Source organism: Miscanthus floridulus, chromosome 13 (assembly GCF_019320115.1).
Source record: "Miscanthus floridulus cultivar M001 chromosome 13, ASM1932011v1, whole genome shotgun sequence".
NCBI lineage: Eukaryota > Viridiplantae > Streptophyta > Magnoliopsida > Poales > Poaceae > Miscanthus > Miscanthus floridulus.
The window spans coordinates 16,714,435-16,727,243 of record NC_089592.1 but is presented as its reverse complement, the minus strand read 5'-3'; the positions used below and the strand labels follow the sequence as shown (position 1 = coordinate 16,727,243).

Genomic DNA, 12,809 nt, shown 5'->3' with positions numbered 1-12,809 from the left:
TTACCAAAAAAGGTAGGAAAAATTCAGAAATCTGTATGTGAACATAACACACTCTTATCCTCTTATCTGTCGTGTAGTTCTAAGAAACTTCATGTTTCTGCAGGGAACATGTGACTCTCAGAGCTAGCTGATACTACAAGAACAGTGTGAATACATCAAAATTCTTCAGACTCCATGGTCGATTGGAAAGTGTAGATGCATGAAACAGTATTGATTTTGATCATTTTAGTTCCCTGTATGTACAGTTGCCAATTTCCCTCCTTTTTTCTTTACTTGAAATGTACATATGTGTCATTCTCAGCTCTTAGCTGATGTCATTTGTTTCCTATAGAAGTTTCTTCTGTTTTTCCTTTTTCTTATCTCACTCACATTCCCAAGTCCAAATTCGAATGGGATATTGTGCTACAAAAACAACATGGAAGGGCCCCAGTTTATGAAGTCAAGTATAATGTGTTGTTGCTATGCAACAGACTACTACCTGGTTTGCATAGACACATGACACATGTTGAATGCTGTAACTACCTGCAGAACTTCAGTTTCAATGTACATATCTATGGATTATGGAGAACAAATGAACAGTGCTCCTCCAGCATCCGATTTCCAATGGAAATCCGGCCCTTTTCGCTGGGAGGAATTTGGAGTAATTTACGAGAGCGTGAACAGTGAATTCCGACTGGTTTTTCAACCAACGGCGCAGTACAGGGGTTTGACCGATTAACCTCGATCTATAATAAAACTTACAGAGCAGAGCAGGTAGGCATGCAGGTCTTCCTCCTGTTCTCCATCCTGAGGCACGTCGGAACCTTGCCGGACAGCCAGACGGCGGCCAGGACATGATCGGCTCGGACATCCTCGACACGACAACGCTCACGGCAGCCGGCACCCGGCAGGCCGTCGATCCGGGTGGTCTGGGATGTGGGGGGCTGACCACCGTGGAGCGTGGACGGGGAAGCGGAGCACTGACCCTGCTCTGTGCTCCGCTGCACGGCGGCGCCGGAAGCTCGGGTGGGCGGTGGGCCTGTAGGATGGGCCGTTTGTGTGACGGCTGAAAGTTCTCCTCCCTTCGACATAGGTCCGTATGTTCTGTGGGCCCCGGCCCAGAGAACAGCAGGCCGAATAGATTTTGTTTTCTGTCGCCAATGCGGGCTTGACCAACTTGTCTGCAATGGGCCTTAACCAATGTTCGTTGAATATTTGCTTCTTATGTTTGGGCCAATATATATTCTCTCAAAAAAAAATGTCTGGGCCGAATGTTGTATTTCTTTTTAAAGGTGGGCCAACATAATTGCCTTGAGTAAAGGTGGACCAATATAATAGGATTTATTTACTGGTTCTAAAAAAACTTACTAACAGGATATACTCCGTATATTATAGTTTAAATTATAGGAGTATATCATTGAATAAACACTGGAACGTTGGAATGGACCAGCACTGGCACCATTAGTTCCAACTGCCAAATCCAAATAGCCACCAGAATAAAATGTAGAAATACAGTTTGTCGTTTCCGTTAACAAATCACATGTCGTTTTTTTTGGCTAATAAAAGAAATCATGCGTCATTGACAATAAATATTCATTTTTATTTTTTTCAAAATACACATCACAGATGTTAAATTGTAAATAATTTTAGAACTGATTTTATCACAAAGAATATAATGAATTAACCTACGCTTAATACCTAATGACAATAAATTTTACAAGTAACCTATAATCCCCTACGAGGTGATTTAAGGACCGATAATTTTAGGACTGGTTTTATAAATTCGAAAGTCTCATCTTACGTATCTTCCGCGATAATTAACCGTTTGTAAATTTTATATTCATCGAAGTGAAAAAAGAGTAACTCTAGAGGTTAAAAGTTGAGTCCCATCTTTTATAAATTTCTAAATCTCCCGCTGCTCTGCGAGTAGATATTACATGTATAGTCAACCGGCGTACTAAGAACAGTACGCCACGATGACGTAGTAACAAGAAGGAGATGTCAAAAAAGTCGCTCCGATCCGATCGACTGTTCCAAATTAATTGGAGCCATTCACAGCCACACGCAGCCGCCAGGTCTAAGGTCTCGCACCGATATCACACCTCAGTGTAACGTATACTAGCGGAAACACACATACAACAACATCAGAGTAGACGTGGCGCGTCGGCGGGTGAAGGCTCCTCCTTCACGGGCAATCATCAGAGTCGGCGTAGAAGATCAGCGGGCATAGACTTCACCATGTCAACCAAACTTGAGCGTAGGAACGAGACCATCTAATCCTCCTAATCCCCACTATTGTCGTAGATTACATCAAAAACCTGCCAAAAATCTTTCAGTACGATTTGTATTGGCCACTGGCTCTCACCTTATGCTTTACGTATGCTTTGTGGTAAGTGGAATGCAAGAATAGAGCAAAAGAGCCTATATATAGATGTAGGTTTCCTATGCAAGTTCATCAATATTTTATAATAGTTCCTCAAGTTTTAACCCATCTCATCCACACGTTGACCCATTCCATCACACACATTTCACCACACACTCTCTCTCTAGGCGACAAGGACGACTCCCTCTTGTGCCTTGCCTCATCAGCTCACGTCGAAATCCAACACCAAATCCAGGGGAGAAGAAGAAAGGACTCCACTCACTAATCAAGGGAAGCGTAGGTAACAGGAATATCCATATCTGAGGACGTGACTATACGTATAGATCGATTAACTCTGCAGAGCTTGTACACCTAGAACCATAAGATCACCATCATCGGCGGTGCCTTACCTAGGCTGATACCAGGCTACCTTCCATTTGGTGCGATGCCACCCTACCACTCAGCCCTGGGCCACCCCAGAGTCCACCGGTACACTGAGACTGTGAGACGTAATACCAGACCCCCAGAGGCCACTACGCTGTCTTAGGAGGGTGTGGGTCCTATGCCCATACCTCCCTACACTATCTGCTAACAACCTAGTAGTAGTGGCACCGTCCTAGCTGGTCAGCATCCGTCCTCCACCCATTCAGGAACAGTGGTGTGCACATAAGGTCCTATGATCCGGTTCTCTCGACATACCAGTCCTTAGACGGACCGGACATGATATCTTCTCAAAGGGATAACCAACACCCCATGCCTCAATGACACCTCCATCCCGAGGTTCATCCCACAAAGACACTCCACCACGGGATCTCCTCATCTCACATGCACCCGCCATAGGTACCTCTCGTAGGGGATGCCTAGGTCACATGCCCTGGCAAGACTCGTCCAACGACTCGAAGTAAGATCCTGCCCGATCGACTTAACCATCACCACACACCCAAGACACACACCAAGATCTCCCTGGTTGTTACCACATTATCAGCACAAGTGCCTTAACCACTCACAAACAATCCTCTATCAAGCATCACATCATAGATATAATGCGTAGTAGAAGTAGTAGCAAGTAAGTAAGCGAGTGTCTAGCCTAACAGCGGGTGTGCAGGGGTATATGTTGCAACAAGGTAATGGCTCACAAGCAATTCTACCATGCAACCTATCACAAATCATTTGCATAAAAGTAAAGCACTAGCGTCTACATTATAGCATGTCTAATAGGATTCTACGAGGTTGGGTGGGACGTGGCACCTGTTGATTGATTATCTCCAAGATCCTCAGTGTAACCGTAGCCGTTCCCCTCCAAGTCCTATTATCGTCTGTGTCTCTTCCCTCCAATGGATTTCGGTTCAAACTATGTCATCCCCGATGCAATTACCTCGCTCGTACGACAAACAAAACAAGGGAGCAATCAACCACTAACCAAGAAGGACCACAAATAAAGAGGCAACAAAGCATAGGAAAGAGCGATTAAACACCAAAAGAACACTGAAGGAAAAGGACTTAGCCCACGTGGAGGAAGTATGAGCCTTAGGCTAGAGAGAAATAGAAGTGGTTGTCTGTTAAGTACAAGCTCGAGTCACAGCATAGCAAGTACTTCCTAGGCCGACCGTGTGGACCTGTATAGCTTCATGAATAATGGCCTAGACCCTAGCTTGACTTAGGCAAACACCATTGAAAAACTAGGCTAGCCCTCATGAAATGAGTCCATTTTCCTTGGGCTAAAAAGGGGCGAGGGAGAAAATCATCTAGGCATGTCCATGTCTCATCCTCGGTAGAGATGGCACTCTAATGGTCGATCGGGTCGACTCACATGGTTCCGAGAACACGACATAGACGCTAACCTCGCCAACTAAAAGTGATAGCCTAGTCTTTGATCCGATCATCATTGTTAAGGATGGGATCGAATAGAGCGGCTAAGGGGAAAAGGAAGCAGTCCCGATCTCTCTCAATCCGTACGCCATTGTAATTGACGAGAACCAAAGAGAGGGTGGAACAAGAGGATAAAGGGAGGAGCAGTGGTCTGCTTCTTCCAATCCACATGCCATGGCAAGAGATGGGGCCTCGAAAGGAGTGACACACAAGAGAACATGAGTGCCCAAACTACTTGTAGGGTACCACGACCTAGGTGCACTAAATGCACTAAGACATCCCTAGGGTTCTTAGCGGTGCGGTTGTCACCGCAAGAACCAAGGAAATGCTATGGTCTAAATAGGTACAAGCATACAAGAGCTTAAGCATGACAGACCCAAAAGAGGGAGACACGGGATTCATCTTTCTTTGATCCACTCACCATAGTAAACAACGGGAATCGAAGGAATGGAATCAAGAGAGAAATAAACACCAAACAAGCTATGGGCTCAATCCATATCTTACTGGATCGACGAGGATTGCGAACAAGAGGGTAGAGAAGAATGGAATCCACACTCTTTCAACCAACTCGTCATGGAATGGATGAAGGTTGGAAGAAAGGAGACACGATCCCACGATCCAAACCCACTCATAGGGCACCGCGACCGTGCAACTAAGGGCCTCTTTGGCACGGCTTATGCCGGCTTCGGCTTCATCTATTTTGCGCAAACCGAGGCACTGTAGCGTGAAGCCGTTTTGTAAGCCGGGGTTAAAATGAATTAGAAGCCAGGAAAAGCTAGTTTTTCTGGCTTCACCGGCTTTGGCTTCACCTGTGAAGCCGTTTTGGATGAGCCGTGCCAAAGGAGGCTTAAATTGGCACAAGGCTATCCCTAAGGTCCATAGCGATGTGGTTGTCACCGCTAGATCCGAAGGAACGCTATGGTCAAAGTGGTACAAGCATATGAGGTGGTTATAAACAAGCGAGCAAAAGAGGTAAAGCCCGATGGTCATGGCGAGGCAATTCGCGGCCATGAGCTTTGCCTAAACGAGTTGGCTTTTGTATGTCCCACGATAATTGTCCCCTAGTTTGTCTCCTATATACTAGGTCATGATGGACTCATCATGTGCGGGTAGGAAGTGCACCGATGTCGAGTCCATGGTGGCCACGCCCTAGGGACGTAGGAGGGGCCAACCATAATGGCACTACAAAGTCAACTAAAAATGAGGGGTTGAGTTATGTTCGGCATCACGACCATGGCGGGACGAATCCCACGACCGAAACATTTGAGCGAGGTACAACCCCTCATCCGGCTCGAAGGCACGGTCCACAAGCAACAACACAAATACACAAGAACCGACAACTAGACAACACAACGGAGTAGCACATATCCTTAGCGACAAGAGATAGACCGGTGGCCAAGGCACAACACAGGCATGTGTAGATATAGATAAATCATGTTTGACAAATGTGAAATGAAGATATGAAGATGTATGAACAAGCATAAATGATAAAAGAGGTTTTATCGACGTCGTACAGCGCCGGCAAAGGTTGGAGGAGTTCGACCTTGCTGTAAAGACGAGGATGGGCACAGGTGGGATGCCGCTTGCTGCTGCCACTCTCGGCTGGCTGCCACTTGCTACTGGCTAGCTACAACTTGCTGCAGCTTGGCTGCGGCTTGCTAGGGCTGGCCGGAGGTGGCTGCGGCTAGTCGGGAGCTGGCCGGAGGCGGCTAGGGGTGGGAAACGAGCTCCGGCGATGGCACGGCAGCGTTGCACTCCCCTACGACAGTGGAAGACAACAACATGAAGGCCGGTCTCAGCAAGAACGGTGACAAAATTGGTGAAAGGGAGGAAAAAGGCAGAGCCTTTGGGGCTTTGGTGGCTCACCGGCACGAAGGAAGACGACGGTTGATGGCAAGGAGGTGCTGCTGTCCTCCGGCGAGGCGGTGAGCGGCTCCGGCACCGGGTTCTGCAGCGGGGGCGCATCGAGGTGGAGGACGTGGGAGCGTTGTAGGATGGTGGCTTGGAGCAGGGGCTCTCCGGCGATGGATGATGGAGGCGTCATTTCCCTATGGCAGTGAAGTCCGCGGCACGAAGGCCGGGCTCAGACGAGAACAGCGGTGAGGAAGAAAAAGAAGAGGCTTGGGCGCTGGGGGCTCCCCGGCAACGGAGAAAGTGCTCCGACGAGGTGCTGGCATGGCGCCGGCGTCGGTCAGCAAGGAGGAAGAGGCCAACGGCGGGGTCGCAGAGGCGGTCGCAGCTGCACGGGCCATGGACGGCGCTGTCCTGGCCGCGGTCCTCCAGGTTCGGCGTGGCGGGGTGAGGAAGAAGGCAGAGCACGACGAGGGGCTCAGCGTGGTCACGACATGGAGCAACAGGAGGCCGACGCGATGGCGTGGACGACGCTGCCTGTCCAGTGTGACTCGCGGTGGTGGTGGCCTAGAGCTTGGCGAGGAGGCGATGGTGGCAGAACGGGCCGGCTCGGAGCAGGGCGCGCCATGGCGGTCTCGCAGTCGGCGGGTTGGAAGGGTGTCGAGGCGGTGGCGTGCTCGACGGCGTCTGTGATTCCGCGAGGATGGAGCAAACGGCCCACGACGCTGACGAGGACGGGCTCGGGTCGAAGGCTCTACGGCAGCTGGTGGTGCAGAGGTGATCGACGGAGTGGAAGGAGCTCAGACCGACGGTAGAGCTGGTGTGCCCGGCCATCCTCGGAGTGGAGTGAGGAGCGAGGGAGGAACGATGGTGGCTTGAGGGCGAGGGCGGCTGGCTACGGTGTCCACATGGCCGGCTGCGGTTGGTGCCGCTGGCAGGAGAGGGCGGAGAGCGAGGAGAGGAGGACGAGAGAGTGTGGCGGCGCTTGGGGAAATGGAGAAGGGTGCCGATAGCTACGGCTCTTATATCCATGTGAGCTAGGGTTCAAGGGGGGGCAGAATACTGTTGGACGGCGATCCTTGGTGTCCGTGCAGCGGAGGGGCACGCGGCGCGCATCGGGAGGCGGAGAAGCTAGGGGCGCGGGTGGCGTCGCGGGTGTAGGGGTGCGGCTCGCCAGTTCAAGCGGCGGCAGCTCCTCAGACTGAAGTCCCGCTAGGTTTTCCAACCCAAGAGGTGCGGATGGGCCTGCAGGGGCTCAGGTGCATCACGGCTGAAGGCGTCCGCTGGGCTGAGAGGGAAAGAAGGAGAATTGGGCCGCGGGAAAGGGGAGGAAAGGAGAGGTTGTGGCCCAAGGAAAAAGGAAAATGGTTTTTCCCATTTATGACTTAGAAATAGAGAGGGAATAAAAGGGATTTGAAGCGAATTCAAATAGAGGAATTGAGGGGGGAAAAGAAAAAAGGGATTCTTTCTTTTATGAATTTATGACTCAAAGAATTTGAGAGATTGATTTGAAAGAGTTTGAGAGAATACCCAAGGAGGATAAGGGGATTTTGCTACGGATTTGTGTACTCCAACTCCAGACAAAACTCAAACACAAAACCAACTCAAGATCACGGGCACTCTCCTACAATAAAATCTAGATGAATACAACGATTTGTTAGCAAGTTCTCCTTGGGTTGACGCGGGTTTGACCTGACGACTACATGATTCACTCATTGCATGAAAAGTTTTAAAAAGTTTGTATTTTTGGTTGCATGAAAACCCGGGTTGTTACATAGGAGGCGCTCCATCCAGTCCTCCACCTCTCCAGGTGTGGCCTTCTCCATCCCCATCTGTCTCACATCCCCAAACCCTAGTTGGCGCATCAGCAGGCTGACGAGTTCGCCCTACTCTTCCGCAGGGCCGGCGCTGGCAAGGAGGCTGGATCTGGACGACAAGGACGTGCATGAGCTCGCACTACTCTCCTGCAGAGGAAGTCTGTCGCCCGTGTCTGCCTCGTCCAGAGGGTTCGGGTTCGTCGATCTCGTTCGGGACTACACAGGATGCACATACTACATTGGAGGCGTTAGATGGAGTTGTATGTTCTGTGTTCATCCAGGGCAATGTTGTTCAGTGCCCATTACATCTCTTTATTAGTAGTTAGATAAACGTAAATGCCAACTGATGCAGTAGCATTACTATGTGTGGCCCGTGGCTACTTCAAAATGAATCATCAAATTAGAACACACAAGGTAGCTAATATATGAATTTTAGTGTGAAATAATGATGGGCTGGACTGGACAATGCATAGCTGCTACTTGCACTTCGTCCAAGTATCATGTGAATAAATGAATTGTGATTTACTTGAGTGTATACCTTCATTGTTCACATTACTGGAGTCACCTTGGTCATGCTGTAGGTTGTAGCAGTGGTTAACATGGTTATGGAATGGCAATGCAGCGAGCAAAGGCAGCTTCAGGACCGGATTGTGCCTCAGTTACAGAAACTGTATTCTACCACAACCTGCTAAGAATCTGAATTGAGGTTTCTTCAAGGTATATTGATTCTAGATTCTTCATATATCAGTTTTAATTTGGATGTATATCCTGGATCCATGTATGGCCTGTTGTAGCTTAATTCCTACTATAAGATGCAGCATTTAATTTTGTGCATACGAGGAAGACTGTGCATTAGAGCCAAACAGTTTAAGTATCCTTTGGTAATTCCCTAGAGGTGGCATCCTATGCTGTTTCTGAAAACTGCTTCTGTGCTATTTCTGGAACCTAAAAATCCTGTGCCTTCAGTTTGACAGCATCACTACTCTGGGCTCACTATAGTGTATTTTCTGTACAATGAAGGACAGGTCTGACACTTTGGATGCCATATCCTCCCCTTCGTCACTGCTTCATATAGCTTGGTGAGTTAGTTTTTGCTGCTAGTTGGATGCCAATATGCACAGATGATTTTGTGAACTGCCTATTCATCTGTGATCAATTGGCAACACTAGTTTTAGCTTGTGCCACTAGTTTTATTATTGCAATTAGTGATTGGCTGATTGTAAACATGACACTGAAATATATGTTAAATAGGTGTTTGCTATTGTCACATTTTTTTTTGCCGTTGTCTGACCTTGTTATCTGAGTTAACCATGGTACTGAATCTACACATGTTCTGTCAACCTAGCTCACCTTGCAACTTTCTGTTGATCTAGTTGCTGAGTTGGTGCTGCGTGTTAACCAGGGAGGAGTCAGGCAAATGAAATCTTCTTTTCTTTTGTTGTTTGTCTTGGTTTTCTGACATCTTTGACCATGCTAGTTCTCTATATTCCAACTTGCAATCTGTATTGTTGTATGCTTGTAGACTTTGCATTATTCCATCTAGGTCTGAAAAATAATTTCTGATCTGAAAATTTAGGTCTGAAAATAATTTAAGGCTGACCTGTACACATTCCAAAGCTGATTTATTGCTAAGTTCAGTTTTCTTTGCCCAGTCCAGCACAAGTTAATTATTTTTGTACTAGTCTGTAAGACTCTCTTAACGGGGAAAATAAATGCTACTTTGCTATGTGTACTAGGAATTACTAAGTGAGTAGCTGCTATATTTTTTATAGCTATGACACCCATTGCCTGCTTTGTTAGTTCATCAATGGCTTGTTTACTCAACTGAAATATCTAGCATTTTGGTTTTGAACTGAATTCGTTGACATCAGCTTGGTACTTGTCTGCTATTATTTTGTGTTTCATTTTTCAATTGTTCGTTTTAGACTTACAAAGTAGACAGGTACAGTAGCTCTTGATCCAAGTATTCATTGCTTGTCTTTTAAATGGCTAATAGCTAGTTAATTCATCTTCCCTTACAGCAGTTTAAGAATCCTACTTGCTTCTTGTTGTCTTTGATCAACTTCTTCCCCTACAATCCTGTGATTGAACCTATTTGTATTGATCTATTAGATGTACCCAGGATACGTGAGGAACTATCACTACGTCAGAATAGCACTTCACTGCCGGTTCAAAACACCCCATCACTGCCGGTTCAAAACACCCCATCACTGTCGGATTTTGAACCGGCACAACCATATCGGCAGTGATGACGGTCATCTATCACTATCGGTTCCTACAAACCGGCAGTGTTCTTCAACTTCACTGCCGGTTCTTTACAGAACCGGCAGAGTTCCGGTCCACCAACACTGCCGGTTAATTAGACCACCCGACAGAGTTCAGTTCCACCAATACTGTCGGTTTGTGTTTTAACCGGCAGTGTTGTCAAAACGAGCACTGCCGGTTTGTGACAAGAACCGACAGTGATGGATAAGCTAACGCTGCCGGTTTGTGGCTCAAGCCAGCAGTGCCATATTGACCAACACTGTCGGTTTGTTTCTAACCGGCAGTGAAGGCTACGACAACACTGCCGGTTTGTTGCTAATCGGCAGTGATGGCCCGTTCGTATTTTATTGTTTTATAATTTATTTTAATTTATATTTTTTTCATGGAATCGGGTTTCGCTTTATATACGCTATGTAGACGACAGGACCATCAATATTAAACATTACAAATGTTACGGTTACGGTTCAAATGTTCTTATCAAGAACTCGATCCCTCAAAATAAAAAAGAAATTATTCGATAAGATGAAGCTTGCTTCTCGGACTTATTACAATAATCTAGCGAGCCGCTCTGGGCCATAGTGGTCTTTGAACTTCACGGATTGTGCGATGGAAAATACTCCATCTTTTTCCAATACCTCGGCTAAGATGAATTTTGCTAGCTCCGATTGCAGTGCGAAGATCTCCATGTCTAACAGCCTTTCGTGGTTATATTTCTTGCGCTGTCGTTCAAAAAAGATGATATCCAAAGAGGAATTAGTAAATCATTTTGTTGAATTATTAACAAACATAAATGAAATGGGGATTATACACACCAACTTATCTGCTTCTTCCGATTTCTCGCCGATGTAGCAAAGCATTGCCCACATTACATAAAGCCCGCATTCATTGTTTTCCACCGGCTGTTTTAGGTACTTCCCCTCTATTTCGACAACCTTGAATGGGACCTGCGTCCCACCGATATGTCTTCTTCGGACACTGTGCAACATTAAAAGGAGAAACATTAGAAAGCGGTATGTGTGACTAGAAAATAATATGTTATTAGGATCGCTTACTAATTCAGCACCGCCACCACCGCCACCAGTGCATCTAGATGATGATATGGTTTCCTCTTCAAGTCCCACACCTCGATCAGATTTTTTGCAAGATTGACACAAATGAAGATGAAATGGTTGCTGCAATCACAGAATCCTAATTATTGAATAATTTTAATGAAAAAAGAAGCATAAAATTGAAAGCCGAGAACACATACTCGCAGTTGTAGGCTAGAAGTATGTGGGTTTTGTTCTTCATCTTGAATTCATCGAAAACAGCAATCAATCTCTCTTTCAAGTCTTCCACGTCACATCCATGAAGGCCTAAACATGTCTTCTCATTGACTCACAAGGGGTCCAAGAAGCCTATGTTATCCCATTTACTTTGTAGTATGCAAAATTTTGCTATACACCTACATAAAATTATGGAAATTGGTCAAAAGTTAACAATTTATGTCTCGAGAGAGTAGTTAATTATAATATCATGCGTGTAGGGTACTTACATAGTCCACAACGTCAACATTTGTGAATCGGGAGAGTGTTTCTGGTATAGCTAGAACAAGCACTCCCACTCGACATCAAACTTCTCTTCTTCAGGATAATGAAAAACATATGGCGAACGGATAATAACCTCAAAACCAAAGTCCTTCATCTCTGTTGCTTGAGCCATGTAATATTCATGCAACTGGAACATATATGTTGTCAAATTTTTATACTCATCATCGGGAACCAAAAGATTGCCCCTTTCATACTGCATTGCCGGTGTTCCCATCCCTTGTACATCATAATAGATGTTCACGGCCTCTTCCATGGTTAATTTGGGGTTGTCTTCGACGTACTTCTGTATCTTTCTTAAATCTTTATTGTGTATTTCATCGGCTCTTATTATAGCGTTTTAATTCTGTATTTGCCTTTTGAATTCAGACTTCAACAAACACGGAGGTAGTGAGGCACAGAGATTGAAGAAACTAACACAATCTTCCTTCGAGATGTGTGCTGTAAATTTTCCTACCATCAAGTTTGTAATGCTGCCACTGAACGACCTTTTTCTTTTTTGTTGGTCCACTTTGGGAGCATTAGCGACCGAATCCAAGGGCCTTTTCTGTGACTACGAGGATGCCTTTGATCTTGTTTTGGGCTGAGGTGGAGGAGGAGGAGGATGACGATGAGAATTTTGTTTTCCCAGGGCTGATGAAGATGGAGGAGGAGGAGTCTTCTCTTTTCTTGAGGCTGATGAAGATGGAGTCGGACGAGGAGGAATAGGAGACCTCTGTCTTCTCAGGGGTGATGGCAAGGGGTGAGGAGGGGAGTGATCTCTATTGGGAGATGGTGAGTGATCATCGCGGGTGGGCAAAGACTCGCAGTCGTCCTCATCATCAGAGGACAATTGGTGGTCAAGCTTAATGAAGCGCTTGCGCCAGGCCACTTGAGAGCCCTTGTTATGACCAAGTTTCAGCCTATCTTCCGCTATGGGGTACTCAATGTGTATCTTATTATACTTCTTATCAAGTATTCTGTCAATGGTGATGCGAGCGTACCCCTGTGGAATTGGGCGGCCATTAATGGTCTCGTCTCCCGTAGGCCAGGCCTGGCCGAGTTCCACCTTGTCCTTTGTCCATTCCTGACGGATGTACA

The 12,809-nt window shown here is 46.5% G+C and overlaps 1 long non-coding RNA gene across 1 annotated transcript; it reads right to left on the bottom strand.

Moving 5' to 3' along the window:
* Positions 1-5,677: 5,677 nt before the first annotated feature.
* Positions 5,678-7,044, bottom strand: LOC136501766 (uncharacterized). The gene is made up of 2 exons (XR_010770366.1): positions 6,077-7,044; positions 5,678-5,969 (listed from the first exon to the last, which is right to left on the bottom strand). It is a non-coding gene; the product is annotated as an uncharacterized lncRNA (long non-coding RNA).
* Positions 7,045-12,809: the final 5,765 nt, after the last annotated feature.